Source organism: Tursiops truncatus, chromosome 15, assembly GCF_011762595.2.
Source record: "Tursiops truncatus isolate mTurTru1 chromosome 15, mTurTru1.mat.Y, whole genome shotgun sequence".
Classification (NCBI taxonomy): domain Eukaryota; kingdom Metazoa; phylum Chordata; class Mammalia; order Artiodactyla; family Delphinidae; genus Tursiops; species Tursiops truncatus.
Window position 1 is genome coordinate 37,363,450 of NC_047048.1, and position 22,167 is coordinate 37,385,616.

A 22,167-nucleotide genomic window follows, 5' to 3' on the forward strand; every position below is an offset into this window, starting at 1 on the left:
TTGACAGGATCCTGTCTGATGTACAGGTAGGCGCCCAACTGGTGCTCACACAGTGAGTCAGTGAGCTCGCCACCAGGCAAGACAGAGTTTACATGCCCTTCAATTCCTGGACTTACAAAGAGAAATGGGGAGTGGGAGGGAGGGAGGGAGGCAGGAAGGAGGGGGAGAAGGAGGGAGCCAGGGGGAATGTGGGGGATCGGGGTCCTCAGGGACAAGGTGCAGGATGGGGGTCCTCGGGGAGAAGGTGGGGGGCGGTGGTTCTCAGGGGGCAGGTGGGGGCAGGGGTTCTCAGGGGGGAGGTGGGGACGGGGTCCCCAGGACAGAGGAGGCTTCCCTAACCTGGGCAGGAGGCTCTGGCGTCACCCGCTGGCGGCCCCTGGGAGCCCCATCCTCAGGCACCCTGGCCGGAGCGGCCGCACACCCCCTCGCAGCACAGGGTGTCGGCTGGAAACACCCTCCGGGCTTGGCAGGCAGCTGCTGACTCGGCTTCGGCCTCGGACGCCAGGCTGGGGCTTCTGGCTGTTTGTCTCACCAGGGCTCCGCGGCCCCCCGCTGGAAGCCCACTTCCCTAATTACACGTTGGGGCCGCGGTGGGCCAGCCTGGCGGCAGTCTCGGGCTGGCTGTCATCTCAGAGGGAAATTTCCAGCCTCTGGGCCCCAGGGGACCCCAGACCCTGCTGGCTCCTGGCTGCCGTGGAGCGGGACACATCCGCACCCTACGGAGTGGGAACGGCTATGTCCCAAGGTCCCACGCTGGCTCCCACGGCCGGGCCGGGCCTCCTCTCCCAAGAGCTGTTTCCTTACAGCCCAAAGACAGAGCCTCCTGCTTTTGCGGCTGCAGCTGGGCTTGGACGGGGGTCAACGTCCAGTGTAGCCACCAGCTGTGTGACGTTGCCCAGGTTGCTTTACCTCTCTGAGCCTTGTCTTTGCATGTGAGGCAGGAATGATAATACTCGTATCTCCCGGGGTCTCTGTGGGGCTTGAGGGTGCGTGTGCAGTCTTAGCCACAGCAGGTGTGGCTGCCCTGAGGCCCGTCCTACCCGAGCTGGGGAAGGAGCGGGGGCCTCTCCGGTCAGAAGGCCCTGATTCCACGTCGAGCAGCAGAGCTGCTGAGGGAGGTCCCTGCTCTGGACTCTCTTCAGTCTTCCCATAATCTGAGGGTAAAGTCAGGGACGGTGTAGGGAACCCAGCATTCTGTCACCTGTCCTACAGAGGGAGCCCAGGCCTCAGGCCCAGGAAACCAGGAGCTTAAGACCCCAGACTTGCCAGCGGCCTGGTTTGAATCCAGCTCTGCAGCTTCCTGGTTCTGATACCAGGCTCGTCACTGGGCCCCTCTGCCTCAGTTTCCCCACCTGGAAAGGGAGAGGCCAACAGTACAAGCCGTAGCGGGCTGTTGTGAGGAAACCTGGGCCAGGCCATGGGCTTCTTGGAGCTTTAGGTATCTGGAGCAGGCTGTCCAGAGAGTTCTGCCAAGTTCAGGGACCCAGGGGAGCCAGAGTGTGGGCAGGAGGGGGGCAGGCAGGAGGACCAGATCAGGCCACACGTGAAGCTAGCTCTGGGAATGTTCACGGCGTGTCCCCAGGACTTGGGGCTGGGCTGGGCACACAGTGAGGACTCAGCAGGAGCTCTGCGAATGAGTGAACGACCTTGTGAGTGAATGAATGAATGTGTGAATGAACGACTGTGTGAATGAGGGAAGGAATGTGCCAGTGAGTCAGTGTGACTTATGCTGGCAGCCCTTCCAGCCCCAAGCGCCACAGGAGCTCCCTCTGGGAGGGCAGCACTTCTCCAGAAAGTCTGCCAGCAGCCAATGCTTCTGTTGGACACCTGAGCAGGGGCGGGAGGGGCAGGGGATTCTACCAAGGCTGCTGGGGGCATGACCTCCAACCTCACCGGAAAACGGTCATCAAGTGACCAGTGACAAAAGAGGGATGTGAGAATAAGGCCTCCCTCCTACTCCCAGGAAGGCCATGTGGTGCAGCTTTGGAGCGAAAACCCAGAGATGCCCTCGCCCATTGCCAGAGCTCCCGCATTCCCAGGGACCGATCTGAAACAAGTCAAAAGAGGACAGGGGTACAGGGATGTGGCCCGCCACCCAACAGTGGTCACAGTGCAGAAAAATAACCCAAATACCTATAGAGGGGAGGTATACCTCATCAGGCAAAATAACGTCTCAATAAGGCAAAGACCAGAATCAGGGCCAAAAAGTATAGCGTGGTGTATTATCCACTGCTGTTGCTGTGGGCCGAGTGTGCCCCCCAGATTCCTATGTTGAAATACTAACCCCCACTTCCTCATGATGTGACCGTATTTGGAGATGAGGTCTTTGAAGAGGTGATGAAGGTAAAATGACGCCATATGGGTGGACCCTAATCCAATGTGACTGGTGCTCTTATACAAAGAAATCAGGACACACACACGCACAGAGAGACACCATGTGGGGACATGGGGAGAAAACAGTCGTCTGCAACCCAAGGAGAGAAGCTGCGGGAGGCATCAGTCCTGCTGACGCGTTGATCTCTGTCACTCGGGATTTCTGTGTTCTCCGGGACTGTGCGAGATACATTTCTGCTGTTTAAGCCACCTTGTCTGTGGGATTTTGTTAGGGAGGCCTTAGTGCACTAGGGCAGCTGTGTAAAAAATCGTCCCCAAACTTACCTGCTTAAAATAACTACAAACACTTGCTGTCCACGCAGGTTCTGAGTCCAGGATCTTGGGAGCAGCTTAGCTGGTGGGTTCTGGCTCGGGGTCCTCGTGAAGATGCGGTCAAGCTGTCGGCTGGGCTGTATCATCTGAGACGGGGCTGGAGGGTCCACTTCTAAGGGGGCCCACCTCTCGCTTCTGGGACTGGCAGGTCAGTGCTGCAGGCGGGCTGGGGGGTGAGCACCCCGCGAGCATCCTTCCGGCACGGCGGCCGGCATCTCTCTGGGTGAGTACCCTAGAGAGGTTTTTAGGACCTGGCTTCAGAAGTCACGCTCTGTCACTCTGCAGTATCCCACCAGATACGCAGACCAGCCCTCCTCAGTGCACGGGGACCACACTGAGTGGGAACGCCGGCGTCTGAGAACCATTGGGACCACCTTGGATGCTGGCTGTGCACACAGGATTACAGAGGCTGGATTCCATGCTGCTCTGCAAGATTTTTCAACTAGTAAATGAATACATTCCACATGCATTTATAGGAAAGTCATCTGGAGAGACATGCACCCCAAAGTTCCCCAGAGTTATACTTGTGTGTTTGGGACTGCAGTAGAAATTTGGGGCTTCTCTCTGTTGTACTTGAGTTTTGTGATGAGCATGTCTTATTTGCATAATAATGTTTAAAGCTTTATGCAAAAGATAAAGAACGTGAGCAAGACCAGAAGTTTCCAAGTCCCAACCTTAAAGCTGAAGGCTGTGCAGCGGGTCAGACCACCCTTCCTGGGGTCCAGCCTCCTGAGAAGGCAGGAAACAATTCAGTGCTCCGGTGCAAATGTTTTCATCACAAATGGTCATCGCTGCAGTCCGGCGCCCGGCCACTTCTTCCTTCATTGTTGAAGCATCAGGGTGTGTTTCTTCGGTGGGTTCTGCTGTCACCTGGGCTGAGTCGATACACAGAAGTACTGAAAGTCACGAACAGAAGGAAGGAGCTCTCAAGCCAGCCTCTTGGCTAAGATTCGATGTCTCCCACTGTGGGGACGTTGGTCTCCTCCCTGTGGCACAGAGCCACCCGGGGCTGCAGTGCAGGCGGGAAGGGAAGTCTGTCTCACTCAGGGGACCCTGGTGGGGTCAGATCCTCTGGTGACCACAACGGCAGCTCCAGAAAGAGGGCTGAGCACACTGGACACCCAGGACACATGCACGGCGCCACTTCTCGGGGCTTAGCACCTATACTCCCTAGCGCCCCAACCTGACCCTGAACCCCAACACAGTAGCCACGTTATGAGACGTGTCGCTACTGCCGCTGCCCCAGGGGCTCCCAGAACCTCCACCGGCTGATGGAGGACACATGACCCCATGGGGGTGCAGGGGCATGTTGGGGTCACCTGGCTGACCGGATGGGATGGGAGACCCAGCTCGCAGCAGAAACCACCTGTTGGGGGGGAAGCCCAGCCTGCACTGGGACCCTCCTGGCACCACCGGCCAGGTGCCGCCAGCCTCCAGCCCTCTGGCCTCAGTCCCTCTCAGTCACGGGCTGTAACCAGCAATTACCAGAGAAAACCACAAACGACTGCACAAAATTGTCCCAAATCCCCAAAGCAGTGAACACACAAACCTCCCAGGGACGAGGGGGGCCTTCAGGCAGATCCCGCCTCTCAGCAGTCCCCTCGGGGCCCCCAGGGTGGGCTGCAGTGGCAGCCCCTCCCAAGGCGTCCTCCGGGCTGGCGCCCCTCCTCATTTCGGCGCCTCCGGGATTCCGGGCTCTCCCGCAGGAAGCCGCGCGGTCCCCGCAGACAGCCAGGGCTTCCTTCGGAAGTTGTTCGGCTGGAGCCTGAGGTTGGCGCGGCGAGGGGAATGAGTCCTCCTAATTACAAGTGTGCAGAAATCGCCGGCCGTCGGAAACGGGGCGATTACATGCTCAGGGCTGGCAATGCTGCAGACGGCGATCTGAAATGAATTATGGCCACTGGACGACTCCCCCTGGAAACTCAGCTCCAGGGGTCCCCTCTGTAGGGCAGCTGCTGGACATACAGCCCCCTTCCTGGCTGGGACCGTCTCCCTCAGCTTTAAGGTTCCCAGAGGTAGGGGGACACCCTGACAGAGCCCTGGGCTGTCAGGGGTGGTCTCTCACACCCCTCCCTGAACTTGGGGACCCACGGAAGGCAAAGCTTTCCAGCCCCCCTCCCACTCTGAGATCCCATGCAAACCAGCCACGTGCACGCGGGGGACTGTGGAGACCCCAGCTAGGCCCTGTGAGCCCCCGGGCGGGAGTCCCAGAGGTGGGCCTCATCCCCCACCCAGAGTCAGACCCCAGGCAAGGCCCCAGCTCCCGGAGCTTGTTTGCAGGGCTGTGAGGAGGTGGAGAGGGAGCAGCAGCCAGCGAGGGGGCTCCTGGCTCCGTCTGCAGGGTGGGAACCCGGGATGTTTATGTGCCAACTCCTGGGGTCCTTCCAGTGTCCAGAGGGTCCCCAGACTGGCTGGCTGCGGAAGGAGTGGAGGGAAGCACCGCAGTGGGCCTGGCTGTGTCCCCTCTTGGTCCCCTGTGCAGGGCAGAGACCAGGGCTAGGGGACAATTCCTGAGCACCCAGGCATACAGGAGGTGCTTAATAAATGCAGATGCCCTCCTGGGAGGGAGAGGCAAAGCGAATGAGGGAACCCTGCTCCCTTTCCAGCCCCAGCACAGGCCTGCACTGCACACAGTAGGTGCTGAGCTAAGATCTGCCCCGGGAACCACTGTGTGCCCAGGAGCTGGCCCACCCTTCCCTGGCTCGCAGCCAGGCCTTAAGGGGTAATGGCGGGCTGGCAGGCAGCCTCCCCAATGCTGGTCCATCTCCGCCCTTTGGTCTCTTCCTCTCCCCCCATGCCCACTCATCCAGCTCCAAACAGGGCTCTGTTGTCCACCAAGGCACACGCCTGGAGGCGGGGGACATCAGGCCACTGCCCCGAGCACACATGGGCTTGGCAGGACCACAGGAGAGGCCGCTGCCCCGCTCACCGAGCTCCTGGGGCTGGTGGCTGGCTTGACGGCCTCCAGGATGGAGCTCTTGATGGGACCCTGCCCCCTCACTGGCCTCTGTCCGCAGTGGCAACACAGGCGGCCGAGATGTGGGCCCTGCCACTTCCCACTTGCGTGGACCTGAGCCTTGGTTTCCACCCCTGCATCTCCCAGGGAAGTATGAAGAGGCCATGTGCGTGGCAAACGTCCTCTCCTCATGTCCCTCCAGAAACCAGTGTCTCATCTGAAGCCAAGGCACCGGACTCCTTGCAGCTGCCTGTAGCCAACCCTCCTCCCGAAGTTCCAGACCAGCCCTCCGGGCACCCCGAGGGTCACCTCCAAGGCCGGCAACCTTGGCTCATCCCTGCTGGCTTCAGGAGGCTGGTGGAGATGGTGTCAAGTCGGGGTCAGAGAGTGTCAGTCACTGCACCCCAGGCGGCGTCCACTCGGGTCCAGGCCCCTCCAGGCCTCTGTCCAGTCGCACTGGTGATGGATCCACACCGTGAAGCCAGCCCCATGCTGGGCCCAGCACCCCCCTCGCTGGGTTCCCAGGGCCCTGGCAGCCTGGCCACCCTGGCCAGCAGCTCCCCTCCCCAGCCAAGCCCACCCCCCCAGGCTGGCACTGTGCCCGCAGGCCCCAGCCAAGTCTAGACTGAAGGATGCTGGGAGCATGCAGGAGCCTCTCCCACCTGGAGCCCCTGCCCTTTCCCTGCCACCTCTTCACGCCCTTGCACTCCTGCCCAAAGCACCCTCGTCCAGCCTTTCTGTCCTCTCCTTGGTCTGAATCAGCTTGGCCCAGCAGACACATCTTCCCACCCTGAGTTTTCCTCAGTCCAAAGGAGGGTGAGTAATTACACTGCTATAAACTGGAAACAGTTCTCAGCTGCAGTGGCCGGGGCCAGCAGGTCCAGACTCCCACCCAGAGCCCGCAGCTGTGGCTGGGCTGTCTGCCTGGTGGCCGGTGGGAAAGCCAAGGCCCTGGGAGGAGGGTGGACTGCGAGACCTGTCTGGGGCTCCCCCCGCTGCCCATTCATCAGTCACCAAAGGTCAGACACACAGAGGGATGGACAGACAGAAAAACAGATGATTGGATGGGTTAATAGATGGACAGACGGATGGATGGATCGATGGATGGGTGAACAGGTAGACAGATGTATATTTGGATGGATGGATGAATGGATAAATGAGTAAAGTTAACTGGGCCTGGGAGGGCAAACAGAGCCTTCAGCTCCTTTCTCAGGGGCTCATAGAGGCAAAGCCACCAGCCTGGGGGCTGAGCCCAGGCTTGGCCCTCCCCTGAGGGACTCACGCACACCCCGAGTCATCCTTTCCCCGCCCTCTGAATCTGGTGGATGGTTCTGCGGGCGGGCACATTCCCAAAGTCTTGCCTGGGCTATTTCTTGCAAGGACTTAGATGTCAGGCAGCCACCTCTGTCCGGCAATGCTGAGGGGCACCAGGGACAGGAAGGGCGTGGGTGGATTCCAATCCCCATCCTCTCTGGACCCGTCTGTGCGCCTGGCTGCAGAGGGCTGAACGGTACCCACCCCCCAAAAAAATTTATGTCCACCAGAATCTGTGAATAGGATCATATTTGGAAAAAGGGTCTTTGCAGATGCAATTAGGATAAGGTTCTCTAGATGAGGTCAGCCTGGATTAGCCGGGTTGGCCCTAAACCCAATGCCGAGTCTTTATAAGAGACAGAAAAGACACATTGAAGAAGAGGCACAGATTGGAGTGATTTGGCCACTCGCCAAGGAACACCAAGGATTGCCAGCCACCACCCCAGGGAGCCACCTCCCTCCACGTGGGTGGGCTGTTCGTTTCCTGCCCACCAAGCCGGGGGTCCCCCAGCAACAGAGGCTAGGCACCTGGGTCACCTGGCTGCACGTCCGGCACCTGCCCAGCGCGTCTCCCCAGACTCTCTGAGCCCCAGGCCCATAGTGCAGAAGCTCCCTCCCTTCCCATCTCAGCGCCCCAGTCCCTGGGGAGGTGGGCCTGGAGGGAGGCTGTGGGCTCCCCACCGTCTCTGCATACACTGTCTCACCAGCAGCACAGCCCTGGCCCCCTCTCCGTCCCTCCAGCCGAGGTGTGGCCATGGCGGCTGCTGCCCATCCCTGCATGCTTCACCCCTCCTCCACGCCCCCATCAAGAGTCACTCAGCTCCCTCTGGTGTAAAGGTGTTAGGAGGGGGTTCTCTTCCTTGGCAGGCCCCTGACTGAGGGGCCATCCTGCTGTGAAGCCATGTGCTCCCACCCGCGGCCCAGAGCTGCAACTTCTGACCTCCTCCCCACCTAGGTGGCCGCAGACAGCCCTGCTGGACACCCGAGCCCCGACTGAGCCCTCTTGCTCCGTGTGGCCAGCGCTCTGGTGTCCAGGTCATGGGAGTGCCGCCCACTTCAGCCCCCTTCCCACCTCCTCCCAGACAAGCCCTGGGTACAGGCCGACACGAACCAGGCTGAATGGCAAGGGGTCTTCTCAGGGGCTGTGAATGCAAGAGTCCCGCTTTACTGCAGAGCCCTGGGCTGCCGGTATGGTGCTCAGGGCAGGGCTCCTGCTGGGGGACCCCCAGCCCAGCCCCCAGGATGCCCTCTGAGCTCCACAGGCCTCCCCGGCCTCCCCACCCTCTGAGGTCATTTTCCGCTTGGCCCACACCCGCTGGAAAAAGAGACCAGGGCATCTCGTTGCCAAGCCAGGGGGGCCGCTGGGGAGCAGCGGGAACCCGACCAGGCAGCAATTTAAACCAGGAGGCGCAGCCCGTCAGCCGCCAAGGGAGGGGGCTGTCAGGGCCAGGCGGGGCACCCCTCAAGGAGAGGCCTCCTCTGGCACCGACGTCGGGTGACACCACACCCTCGGCCCCACATTCACCCCATCTTACAGATGCTCACAGGGCCCGGGGCAGCATGGCCATACTCAAACCCAGTGGCCCAGATCCGGGCTGGGTCTGGGAGCCCCGCCAGCCGCATGGACAGAACAGGGGTGAGTGGGGCAGCCACTCAGTCCTGGGGCACCGTAACAAAGGACCACAGGCTGGATGGCCTGAAACAACGAAAATTAATCTCAAAGTCTGGAGCCAGAAGTCTGAAATCAAGGTGTCGCAGGGCCCGGCCCCCTCTGAGGCTCCTGGGAGGCTCCCTCCGGCCTCGTCCAGCTTCTGGGGCTGCCAGTGTCCCTGGGTTTGTGGCCACGTCCCTCCCGTCTCTGCCTCGTCGTCACACAGCCGTCCTTCTGCGTCTGTGTTTAGGTTTTCTTTTCCGGCATGGACACCAACCACCCTGCCTCCACCATGCCAGTCTGACCTCATCGTAACTCGATTAATCTGCAAAGACCCTATTTCCAAATAAAGTCACTTTCTGAGGTTGTGGGTGGACATGAATTTTGAGGGGACCTGTGGAGTGTCCCGGGATGTGAGCAGAGACCTTGCGTCAGGAAACCGTGTCTGACGAATGAGGAGCCGCTTACAGAGCATGGGCCATGCGGCATCAGGGCGGGCAGTACCGGGGTCCTGAAGCCAAAATGCAGCCGGGTGTCAGAGGAGCAGCTGGAGGCTTTGGGGCGGGCCTGGCTTGGGCGAGGGGAGCAGGGGAGGGAGAGGCATGGGACCCCGGGGCTGGGAGCCCTCCCGGGCCCTGCAGCTGGCTCACTGTGCATGCTGGCGGATGCAGTGGTCAGCAGATGCCCGTGGAGTGACCAGGAGTGAGGGGGCAGCAGGATTGTGGAAGGAAGAAGGCCCCGAGTCAGAGAAAATGAGTCGTCGGGGCCCAGGCAGTTTGGGGGGCATGTCGGGCCCCGGAGGGGAGGTGGAGAGAGTCTGAGGGAGAGACGACTGTCCTCGGGGCAGACATGTGTCTGGGGCTTGGTGGCCACAGTCGGCCTTCCCAGGTGACAGATGTCCATGGTGCTGAGCAGAGAAGAGCTCGTACACCTCCCGGCAGCCAGTGAGGGGCGGGTGGGCTGTGGCTTCCCTGGGGGCAGGGTGAGGGTGCCGAGGCCTCTGGGGGCCTTGGCAGGGGTGGGGTAGGGGGTGGCTCACAGGGACAGTCAGCTGATAAGGTAGCTGTTGGGGATGGGGCGGCGGCTTGGCTGGCGGGAAGGCGTAAGGAGGCCAAGGAGCACGCAGACTTCCTTCCTGGGGCGGAAACTCCGCGCATCGGCCGTGATAGGAAGCAGTTGTGTGTCTTGGAATTTGGAGAGGGGGTCCCGGCCTCCCCGGACCTGCGCCAAGCATCTCCTGGGGCTCCTGGTCTGCAGACTCCAGAGGAAGAGGGGCCATCTGCTTTGTGTCTGGCAGACAGTCTGGGGCTGCCCCTCTCCGTCCTGGGGGCCGCCCTCCCAGGTGGGGGCATCCTGCAAACCTGCCCCCACCCTCCACGTGTGGAAATAGGAGAATGATCACAGCAGCTGCGCCGCCTGTGCTGTGCGTAACGTGGGCCGTCCCTGTTGTCTTCGCTAAACCCCACTGGGCAAGGAGGCTGAGACTTCCAGAAGGTTCCAGGGTTCCCCCACCCCCATAACAGTCCACTGGCCCCTTGGCCCCTCGTCAGACCAGCCGGCTCATCCCTGGCCAGGGTCTTGCACGTGGGGCCTGGGGTCTCTCTCAGGGCCCCACGTGGTGGGGAGAGGGCGCCCCACGGAGCCTGAGAGGCTGGGCTTCCATCCAGGCAGGAGCCGCTGTGCCGCATGCAGGGGTCCCTGCCCCCACCAGGGGAGCCCCTCGGCACGACACTTCCGGGTCACTGAGTTTCCAACCCCTAGGAAGGGGGCTGCCCTTCCGCCGGCAGTTGTCACTCAGATTCATCCTGAAGGCAGCGGGTGGAGGAACGTGGGCCCAGCTCCCTGTGTCACTGCAGGAGACCGGGCCCCCGGCGGGCCGAGAAAACAGATAAGGACTTGTTCAGAGACATGACACCTGCGTGAGAACCTGGGGACAGAGAGCTGCGTGACTGGGTTTTTTCCACTTTCTTGTGGTAAAATACACATAACATAAAATTTACTGTTTTAACCATTTTTAAATGCACAGTTCAGTGGTGTTAGGCACATTCACGTTGTTGTGCGACCGTCACCACCATCCATCTCAGAACGTCCTCATCTTCCCAAACTGAGATGCCATCACCCAGTGTATCCAGAATATTATCATTGTCCCATGTAATTAATATCAAAATTATTAATGAGGTGGTTTACAGCTTTTTAAATTTTATTTTTATTTATTTATTTCTGGCTGTGTTGGGTCTTCGTTGCGGTGCACAGGCTTCTCATTGCAGTGGCTTCTCTTGTTGCAGAGCACGGGCTCTAGGCACACGGGCTTCGGTAGTTGTGGCATGCCGTCTCAGTAGTTGTGGCTCAGAGGCTCTAGAGCACAGGCTCAGTAGTTGTGGCGCACGGGGTTAGTTGCTCCGCAGCATGTGGGATCTTCCCGGACCAGAGCTCAAACCCATGTCCCCTGCATTGGCAGGCGGATTCTTAGCCACTGTGCCACCAGGGAAGCCCAGTTTACATTTTTAAAACCAGTTTTATTGACATATAATTCACACACCGTACAATTCACCCACTTAAAGTCTACACTTCAATGGCTTTTAATATATTCAGAGCTGTGCAGCCATCTCCACAGTCAATTTTAGAACATATTCATCCCCACAAAGAGAAGTCATTCCCAGTGTCCCCCTCCCCTCCCAGCCCCTGGCAACCACGGATCCACTCTCTGTCTGTGGATTTGCCTGTTCTTGATGCTTCACATAAATGGAATCACACACGATGTGGTCTTCTGTGTCTGGCTTCTCTCACTGAGCATCACATTTTTTTTTTTTTTTTTGCGGTACGCGGGCCTCTCACTGCTGTGGCCTCTCCCGTTGCGGAGCACAGGCTCCGGACGCGCAGGCTCAGCGGCCATGGCTCACGGGCCCAGCCGCTCTGCGGCATGTGGTATCTTCCCGGACCGGGACACGAACCCACGTCCCCTGCATCGGCAGGCGGACTCTCAACCACTGCGCCACCAGGGAAGCCCCATGAGCATCACATTTTTAAGGTTCATCATGTGGTGGCCTGTGTCAGTGCTTCATTCTCTTTTATGGCTGCATATTATTCTGTTACATAGATCTACCGTGTTACGTTCCTTTTTTAGGTCTTGGAAATCTGGTCAGCATTTTACACTGACGGTTCATCTCTACTTGGACTGGCCACATTTACGGTCAGCAGACTCAAGTAGCCCCTCTGAGCCCCGGTTGTCCGACAGCCGACCATGCTATACCTTAGGAAGGTCACACCAAAACGAGGAAAAAGTTAATGGCTCTGACATTTCAGAAAGAAAGAAAAGGAGACTGTCCTCTGAAGATGTTTTCCAACTGGCTCCTTGCATTTGGTTTTCTATCGGAACAAGCTTGAATGTTTGGGGGAATGTAGGTGGGAAACCTGCCAAATCCTTTTGGGTGACGCGTCCTGACCACATTGTGCTGCTGCTCAAAGGGGTTGGGGCACAGAGACGGGCTCACCCTTGCCCAGCAGCCACCATCCTGCTCCCTGAGCGACACAGACACCCTGCCTGCACCGCTCCTCAGAGGGCACCTCCTGGGCCCTCAGCCGTGTCCATGGCAACCCTGGCCTTCAATGCCCCAGGAAAGGTGGTCTTCTCAGGGGTGTCGGGCATCCCAGCCGGTGAGCTGCGCCCAGCCGAGCCCTCACCCATGGGATCAGTTTACCTGCCGATGCCATCGTGTCCTCCTGCTCCCTGCCTGGAAGCCAGGCCATGGGAGCTTCTGCATCTTTCTGTGACCTAGGGGTGGGCACAGAGGCCCTTTCTCCCACCAGGCCCCACGCCATCCCAGCACTCCAGTCTCCACTGAGTCTGGATCCCACGTCAACTGGGATGCTGGGTGCTGCCGCCCCCTTTTACAGATGGGGAAACAGGCTTCGTGTCAGGTCAGGGTCACCCCCGCTTGGTGGGGTGGGGCTGCAACTCAAACCCAGGGTTTCTGACTCCTGTCTCTTTTGCCTCCTAATTAATATTCATAGTGACCACTCCTCACGCACGGGGCACGGGGCTCTTTCTACACGGGGTGCAGAGCCAAGCTCAGCAAGGCCGGAAGTAGGTGAGGCCACTTCACACATGTGAAGACTGAGGCTCCGAGACAGCCGGGATCTGCTGGGGGCACCAGCTGGGAGGCAGGTCCTGCCCACCTCCCCAGTGGTCTTCCTGGTCAGGGGGTGGAATCCCCGCACTGTGGTGGGGCAGGTCCGACAGGGAGGAAACCTGGGGAGGGTCCTGCAGCGCCCAGCCAGCCAGCCTGCCCGCTGCGTTGACTGAGCTGCTGCTCAGGACCATCCCCGCAGCTTCTCCACCAGGCTGGGTCCTCCGCAGCTGGGCCTCAACTTTGCCAGTCAACGTTCAGGGTCAGTAGCCTCCAGCCCCAGCTGCAGTCTCAGGGCTGAGGGACAAAAAGTGGTCTAATCTGAGCCACCTGCCCAACCCAGATGCCCTGAGGTGGGACTCGGGGTTCCCCAGCTGCACTGCGTCCCCCCAGGAAGCAGGAACCAGCGTCACTGGCCCAGTACGTCCTGATGAAGGGCCCTTGCCCACTGCGGGAAGCCGCCTGGCCACCAGCTCTGCATCCCTACCCCTAGCCCCGCAGAGCTGAGAGTTGCGCCATCACTTTGGGAGCCAGGCACCCATGATTCACCCCAGGGAATTCCACCCACACATCCAGCAGGGTGGGGCCCCCGGGCCCAGTTGCTCTCGCTAGAAGTGGAAGGAACGTCCTGCAGAGGTGCCTCGGCTGCTTGCCAAGTGGACTCCAGGGTGTTTTCCAGGCAGATCAGGAAGTGAAATCGCTCCTCATCCAGCCCTGGGGGCAGGGACCCTGGCTGGCCCCCAGGGAGGGAGAGCAGACCCTTCCCCATGGGCTCACCTTCACCAGGGCCCCTACAGCTGCACTCCCTGGACACCATCCCCATCATCCTGTGGCCAGGCGCCCTGCACTGGGCAGGCAGGAAGCCCGCCACGCCCGCTCCTGGGGGTGGTGGAGGGTGGGGGAGAAAGGACGCCTTCGAGGGCGTGGCCTGTCCCTGTGGAGCTAGCTGAGGCTGGAGTGAGGGCTGGGCAGGGTGAGTGGTAAGTCAGACCCCGAGGGACATGTGGAGACCCTGATTCTGGGGTTCTGACCAGCAAGCTCAGGCTGGGATGGAGGACCATGCTGGAGCTTGAGCCCCTTGATCAGAGTCAGGGGGCTGGATGCAGTTCAACACAACGCCCGCTGCCCGTACCCCATTGCCAGTCAGCCACTCAGGGTGGCCTCGGCCACCAGAACCCCTGTCTGCACCCCGCATTCCAGCCAGGAAAACCCCGCTTCCCTCACTTTGCTAGGGATTCGCCCAGAAGCAGAAGTGTGTTCAGATCACCTGAAACCCCGGTGAGGGTCACTGCAGGGTGAGGGACATGCAACTTTCTGTGCCACGCCCCTAAACAGGCCCCTGGGCACAGAAGCCACTGGTGGAAGTTCGGAAAACCTCCAACAACGCGGCTTGGAAGCAAAACGTGGAGGTCTCGATGGCGTAGCCGTTTTCCTTCTGGATGGAGGGAACACTGGGTCACAGATGGAGTATTCCAGCCTGTGATCGAGGCCTCCGTGCCGTCCCCCCCCCACCCCCCCGCTCCCACGTCAGCGGGCCTGCAAACCCCAGCTAACTGGGTACCTCTCCCAGCTTGCGGGCAACGTCTGCTGGGTCCGCCCTCTGCCCCCCTGGCGCCAGGCCGGCCTGCCGGGGAGGGGCTGCTGGCCACGTTAATCTATCAGTTCCTGGTGTGCCCTGGCTCCAAACAGCAGAGGGACCAGTAGACGCTCGCTTGGAGCCCCCGGGACTGCTGATAATGCAGCCCCTCCCAGCACGACCCCACCAGCAGGCTGGAGCCAGGGCCAGAGTTCAAACTCATTAGCACATGCAAAACGCAAAACGGGAGTCCAAGGATGTCCTCCTGCCCTGACCTCCCAACCTCCCATCTCTCACTGGTGAAGGATCCCTCCTCACCCGCCTCCAGTTGCTGTGATGTCACCAGGCCCTGGTCCCCTGCCACCAGGAGCAGCGTCCCCCGCTGGCTTTGTGTGGCCTCTGGAGGTGAGGCAAGAACCCGGCACCACGGGGTGCCCCGGGTCCCCCACTGCTCATTCCCCCTCCAGAGCACCCCCAGCCTTCATCCACCATGCCTGGAAAACCCCCCGGAGATGGTGCCTTCAAGTCCCCGAGGGGGAGGGAGACATCTGCGTACAGATCCTCGGCCCACTGGCCCCCGACTCGGCGGCTCACGCATTCACACGCTCACAAACACGTGCACACGCCCTGCTCTGAGCACAGGGCGAGAGCAGAGCTGCAAAAGCCCTTAGACAAATGTACTTGCATCCGCCTTGCTAGTCCTGGTGCAGAGGCTGTTTTTCTGGCCAGGGGTTGCCCAGGACACAGTGGAGAGCCTGAGGGAACAGAGAAGCCATGGGCGGGCAGGCGTTTTCCTGGGAGGAGGGTCTGTGCTTTCAGAGGGTTTCTACCCCAGTCAGGACCCCTTCGGCAGGGTGGACACACGGCTGCCTGGGGTTCTCATACACGGAGCAGACTGATTTCCACACATCCGTGATGTGTCCAAGTGCAGTGCAGGGCAGGTGCCGACCACACCTTGGAGAGGGCCACTGCCCCCATTGACTTCCAGGACATGGGGAATAGTTGCCATGGCCCCCAGAGTCTGCCAGGAGGGCTGGTCCAGGACAGCTGCTCCGGCATCCCTTTGGCTGTGTCTGCACGGTGGTCCGGCCCCAACCTCACACACCTGGGTGACAGGTGACCTGAGGACCCACCCGACACGCCCTTGGGAAAGTGCTGGGCTCTGCTGCATCTCAGCCAAACCCTGGCCCCTCCAGACACCAGCCAAACAACCGTGAACATCTCAGTGGCCCAACAAAGAGTGACAGGGTCCCCGCAAACCCCAAAAATGCAGTTAAAGAGAAAGCAACAGACCAGCCAGTGCGTGATGTACTCCAGCAAAGCACAGCTGCAAAAGCCAGACCCAGTGCCGGGCAGTCTGCAGTGACCTCAGCCCCTCCTGCCCCTTCTGCCTGGGACTCAGATGGCTTTGCCATCCGTTTACACGGGTGCTAATGGCCAAGGGTTGTGGGCTGGGCAGCGGGAGAACCGAGGGGCCAGGCAGTGCCTGTGGGCACAGCCGTCTGCGCGGCCAGGGCTGGAGACGCCAGCCCAGTCGGGCCGTTGCCCTGTCTGTCGCCGGCCCTGCACGGCGTGCCTCGCTGGGTTTCAGCTGCCTTCCGAGAGCAGTCCCCTGCTTGCTGATTTGTGGCCGACTTAATCCCACACTAATTAGATTTCTGCGTTGGTGGCGAAAGGGCCCCGTGCCGTGCGTGCCAACCCCCTGGCAGCCCAGCCTGTGGCTTGTTTTGCACAGAATTTTAATTGTTTCCAAATTAATCCTCGGACTTGAGTGAGCTCAGCACAGATAAGCCGGTCGCCGGGAGGGGAGCAGCCGCGTTCCCATCTCCCCGGGCCGGGGCTGGCAGCCCTCCGGTGGGGCGGCGCGGGGAGGCCGAGCCTCGGACATGACGCGATCGCCCAGAAATGTCCAGGCCATCTCCCACCTCCTGCCTCTGAGAGCGCTGCTGGGCTGCCCGGCCCTGGGAGTTTTCCTTCTGTTTGCTCTTGGCTCAGCTTCCCTCCTAATCCTATTTTCGCCAGTTTCTATCCAATTTAATACAGCTTCTGTAAGTCAGAATTAATTACCCTGTGTGCTTCCAGCCCCGCGTCCTCTGCTCACCGTTCGAGGGCTGGGCTCAGAAAGGTGGGGCTCTGAAGGCAGGCAGGTGGAGGAGAGGAAGACAGCACCACACGTGGAGGAGGGTTTGGTGTCCCACTTCCACACCAGGGAGCCCTGCCAGGCTGAAGAGGCTGGGTCCCAACACTGCAGCATGAAGGACCAGCCTCTTCCACCAGGAAGCCTTCCCTGATTGCCTCGGCCTCCCCGGGTTCTGCTGACAACCACAACGTGTACCCAACGCCAAGCCCGCCGTCCCCACCACCCTCAGGGAAAGACCCACGAAGGACTCGAGCACCTTGCAAAATGTGTCCAATACCTTCGGATAAAAAACCGAGAAAGATACCGTAGGCTACAGAAGAAACAAATAGATAAATGACTTCACCAAATTAAAAACTTTTGTGCTGCAAAGGCACCATCAGGAAAAGGAAAAGACAACCTACAGATCGGGAGATGTTTGCAAGTCATGTATCTGATAAAGGAGTAGTGTCTAGAATATAGGGAAAACTCGAACAACTCAGCAATAAGAAGACAAATCACCTACTTTAAAAAATGGGTAAAGGATTTTTTTTTTTTTTATGGCTGTGTTGGGTCTTCACTGCTGCATGAGGGCTTTCTCTAGTTGCAGCGAGCGAGGGCTACTCTTCGTTGCAGTGTGCAGGCTTCTCATTGCGGTGGCTTCTCTTGCTGCAGAGCACGGGCTCTAGGAGTGTGGGCTTCAGTAGTTGTGGCACGCGGACTCAGTAGTTGTGACTCATGGGCTCTAGAGCACAGGCTCAGTAGTTGTGGTGCACAGGCTTAGTTGCTCCGTGGCATGTGGGATCCTCCCGGACCAGGGCTCGAACCCATGTCCCCTGCATTGGCAGGTGGATTCTTAACCACTGCACCACCAGGGAAGTGCTGGGTAAAGGATTTGCATAGACATTTCTCCAAAGGAGATACACAAATGGCCAGTTAGTACATGAAAAGATGCTCGACATCATCACTCATCTGGGAAATGCAAACTAAAACCACTATGACATACCACCTCACGCCCACTAGGATGGCCAGGATCAAAAAACAAAACAAACAGGCTTCCCTGGTGTTGCAGTGGTTGAGAGTCCGCCTGCCGATGCAGGGGACACGGGTTCGTGCCCCGGTCCGGGAAGATCCCACATGCCACGGAGCGGCTGGGCCCGTGAGCCATGGCCGCTGAGCCCGCACGTCTGGAGCCTGTGCTCTGCAATGGGAGAGGCCACAACAGTGAGAGGCCCGCGTACCGCAAAAAACAAAACAAAACAAAACAAAAAAAAACCCAGAAAATGACGAGTGTTGGGGAGAATGTGGTCATGGAAGCTTGTGCACTGCTGGTGGGAATGGAAATGGTGCAGCCACCAGGGAAAATAGTACGGCACTTCCTCCAAAGGTTAAACACAGGATTACCATGAGATCCAGCAATTCCACTTCCAGGTAGTCACCTGAGGTAATTGAAAACATATGTTCACACAAGAACTTGTGCACAAATGTTCATAGCGTGATTCACAGCAGCCCAAAGTGGAAACAACCCAAATGTCCAACAGAGGAATGGACGAGCATAATGTGGTCTATCCACACAATGGAATACGATTCAGCCATAAAAAGGAAGTACTGACGCACACTACAACACGGATGGACCTCAGTAAAATAAGTCAGATACAGAAAGACACACACTGTACGATTGTCCCTTTATGAAATGTCCAGAACAGGGAAATCCACTGGGACAGAAAGTAGATTAGTGGTTGTCTAGGGATGGGGGCTGAGGAGGCGATGGCCGAGGGGTTTGGGGTTTCCTTTAGGGTGTTTCAAAACGGATTGTGATCCTGGTTGCCCAACTCCAGTATCTGTAGTGAGTATCCTAAGAACAATTGAATCCTACACTTTATTTTTATTTTTTTGCGGTACACGGGCTTCTCACTGTTGTGGCCTCTCCCGTTGCGGAGCACAGGCTCCGGACACGCAGGCTCAGCGGCCATGGCTCACGGGCCCAGCCGCTCCGTGGCATGTGGGATCTTCCCGGACCGGGACACGAACCCGTGTCCCCTGCATCGGCAGGTGGACTCTCAACCACTGCACCACCAGGGAAGCCCATGAATCCTACACTTTAAAATGGCAAATCTTGGGACTTCCCTGGTGGTGCAGTGGATAAGACTCTGCACTCCTGATGCAGGGGGCCCGGGTTCGATCCCTGGTCAGGGACTAGATCCCACATGCATGACACAACTAGAGTTCACATGCCACAGCTAAGAAGCCTGCTTGCCGCAACTAAGGAGCCCACCAGCCACAACTAAGACCCAGAGCAGCCAAACAAACAAACAAATAAATGTTTCAAAAAATAATAAAGAAATTGTAAATATTACTGCAGGTTAAGTAATCTAAGAAAAGTGATTATAAAAAAATGAATAATGAGTGAAGAAAGGAAGAGGAAGTACCAAAAGAAACCAAGAAGTCCAGAGACTTCCCAGAGCCCCCAAGGCAGTTGAGGTGGGTCACACCCTCTGCTTCGAGCTTCCCGGTAGGCAGAGCAAAGATGGAAATGCACTCACAATGATGCCCTTTGCCTCCGTGATCACATTCCAGGAACTTCTCACCTGTCAGCCAAGTTCATCCCCAGCAGAAACAGGCAGGAGGCTGGCTTTACAGATGAGAGCACCGAGGCAAGGCCAAGGTCACGAGCTGGTGAATGGCAGAGACCAGATAGGCACCCGGGCACTCCGCACACCCCACTGCCTCCCCACATGCCCGTTTGTGTCCACAGAGATGTGAGCGGTCACCACCAGCAAGAGTGGCCTTTCCAAAGGAGGCTCTGTAACCTGTTCTTGAAGACGGGGGGGGGGGGGGTCACCGCCACAGGGTAACACACACCAGGACCAGCCAGGTGTCCCTTGCAGACAGAGGGCAGGATTGGGGGCAGCCGCAGGGAGCACATCCAGGGCTCATCACAGAAGGATGCTGGCCAGAGAGGCGGATCCTGGCCACCACCATGACTAAAGTTTAAAGAATGTTTGAAGCCTTGAGGATTTTATGAAAGGGCCCATTCCTGAGGGCATTTGGGAGCGTCTTGGTCCCTGGGCAGGGAGACCCTGCTTCCCGAGGTTGTCGGCCCGGCCCCCCACCCGATGCGCACATAGAAGCACGCACGTCCGTGGATTTGAGCAACGCTCCAGACATGCCTGTCTCTCCAAGGCCCCAGGCCCTGGGGGTTCCAGGCTTGTGGTCTCAGTGGTGTCTTCCTCTTCACCACTTTTCCCTGGGGCGACATTGGGCGGGGAGCAGGCGCCACAAGAACACAGTTCCCACGGCCAGCGGCCCCTCAGAAGCCCTGGGTGGGGCCCCAACAGAGGGGGAGGCCCGGGGGTCCCTGCAGCCTGCGCCTTGCTTGCTCTTTCCTGGGACCCTCCGCACTGGGCTCTGCCCGATTCTCAAGTGCCCAGCGTTGCAGTCCTGGGAGCGACGCACCAGTCTCGGGTCTCCTGCAGAGTTCGGCTCGGGGGCTGGGAGTCTCAACCCCTGCAAATCCTGAGGCCCTTTGCCAAAGAGAACCATGTCGCTGCCTGTGCCTCACTTCCCTCTACTGGACCTGGGGAAGAGGGGGCGCCCGGCCCCACAGTGACCCTGCCTGGAGTTTAGACAGGTGGTCGGGCCCTGCCTCGGATGTCAGAGTTCCAAAAGTGGCCCCTGGGGCGGACAGGAGTGCAGGGGCCTCCCCCGGGGGCACTGCAGGATCTGTCCCAGCCTCTATCCAGCTGCTGGCGGTTCCTGGGCGCCGGGCAATGAGTTGACAGTCTTCACAGGCGCTCTCCCTGAGTGCGCTGTGTCCACAACCTTCTCTGAAGGATTCCAGTCCCATTGGGTTAGGGTCCGCCCCACTTGGGAATGACCACATCTTACCTTCACTAACTATAGCTGCAATGACCCTGTTTCCAAATGAGGTCCCCCTTGGAGGTACTGGGGGTCAGCACTTCAACACAGGAATTTTAGAGGGTCACAATTCAACCCTTAACATCCCCAACAGAATTCCACCATCAATACGACTCGTGTGAGGCTGAAATGTGTGCTGGGGAGTGGACCGCACCCGACGACACTGTTGGCCTGGGTGCAGGTTCTGGGCGTGGGGACAGCTCTGCAGGGCCTGGTTGGGGGAAGGGTTGGTGGTTCCGAGGGGTGCCAAGGCCCAATGGGCTGCACTGGGAACAGAGAGCACAGAGGGTGGGGTCCCTGGGGTCCTGCCACGTGGGGCCCGGGACCGTGTTACGAATTTGCCCACCAGCTGACCTGAGATGGGATTACCCTGGGTTATCTGGGTGGGCCCAGTGTCATCCCAGGGGTCTTCAGAAGTGGACGAGGAGGCCAAGGAGACGTGAGTGAACATGGAGGAGGGGGCTGAGCCAGGGACGTGGCACCTCCAGAAGCTGGAAAATGCAGGAAACCATTCTGCCCTGGAGCCTCTGAGGGGCCGGCCCAGCAGACCCCGTGATTTCAGCCTGTGTGGGACTCCTGACCACCGGACTGTGAGAGAATAAAATGTCACTGTCTTAAGGCACTGAGTTCGTGCGATCTGTTACAGCAACCACAGGACACCAGTACGCCCCGTCCCCTCCCCCTCCTGGAACGGGGGCTCCAGGAATGAGGCCCAGAGCCCTGTGCCACCAGGTGGATCCAGCTAACCAGCCACAGAGGGTTTTGACTGAATGCTGGGCTAGTGCCACGGAGAGTCCCCCAGAAGGACGAGAAGGAACACAGTACGGCCACACCTGTGACGGACACTGCACACCTGATGCCACGAAAGGCCACGCCCTGTGAGCTCCACCTCGATGAAGGACAACTCACTTTGATGGGTGACCAGAGCTCTGAATGTGCCTGTCCTCGTGACCTAAGGCCTGGGGCATCCTTGGGGGTCCTGGAGCTCATGGGAGGCCTGAGGGACCCCAATAGGGCTATGTGCCCCCCTGTCCCACCCCAGGCCCAGGAGACCTCTGTCCTCTGCCAACCCCGGCCCAAGCGGCCGGCCTGCCCAGCTGCTCCGAGCAGACGCAGCCACAGAGAGTGGGCCCAGCCCCAATACACACAGCCCAGAGCCCTGGCCGAGAGCAGCCTCCCCGTGGGAGCGGCCGCCAGCTGTCCAGAGCGCCGTCTCCGTCGCTGAGACTGGTGGGGTTGTGCCACCCCCAAACACTGTCCCTAAACTTGGACAGTGTGTACAGTGCTCCGTGCCACCCCACTGCTCAGACAGGGAGACTGAGGCTCAGAGGGCCAGGGGCCACCAGCTCTGAAGCCCACACCCAGATCCCCACCCTAAAGGGACAGCTCACCCATCCTATTCTGTGGACCGACCTGGGGAGGGGCCAGGAGGGGAATAAACACCCACTGGAGCTCAGGCTGCCACTGGGGTGGGGCATCTAGACCTCGGTCCCCACCTCTCCCGGAGCTGGGAATGGTAGCCCACGAGAACTGTCAGGCCTGGAGGAATCCCAAGCCCCTGGCCCATCTCTGCCCTCGGGCCACTGCATCCCCCTCCAAGAAGTGCAGCCCGGGTGGGTCTCCAGGGCCCACACCTCATCAAGTAAGAAGGAGCTCCCTTGGGGGCCCTGCAGTGTGGGTGGGGTCCCTCAAGCCAGCCACTGGCCGTCCCTGCAGCCCTTGCCCATCTTGCTCACCCCAGGGTCCTCCGGGGTCACGGCACCTAGGACCTCACAGGTGCTCAGAGACAGAGCTTCACCCCAG

The 22,167-nt window shown here is 59.4% G+C and overlaps 1 non-coding gene across 1 annotated transcript; it reads left to right on the forward strand.

Annotated features, from left to right (window-relative positions):
• Window positions 1–18,570: 18,570 nt before the first annotated feature.
• TRNAR-CCU (transfer RNA arginine (anticodon CCU)) lies at window positions 18,571–18,643 on the forward strand. The gene has a single exon. It is a non-coding gene; the product is annotated as a tRNA-Arg (tRNA).
• Window positions 18,644–22,167: the final 3,524 nt, after the last annotated feature.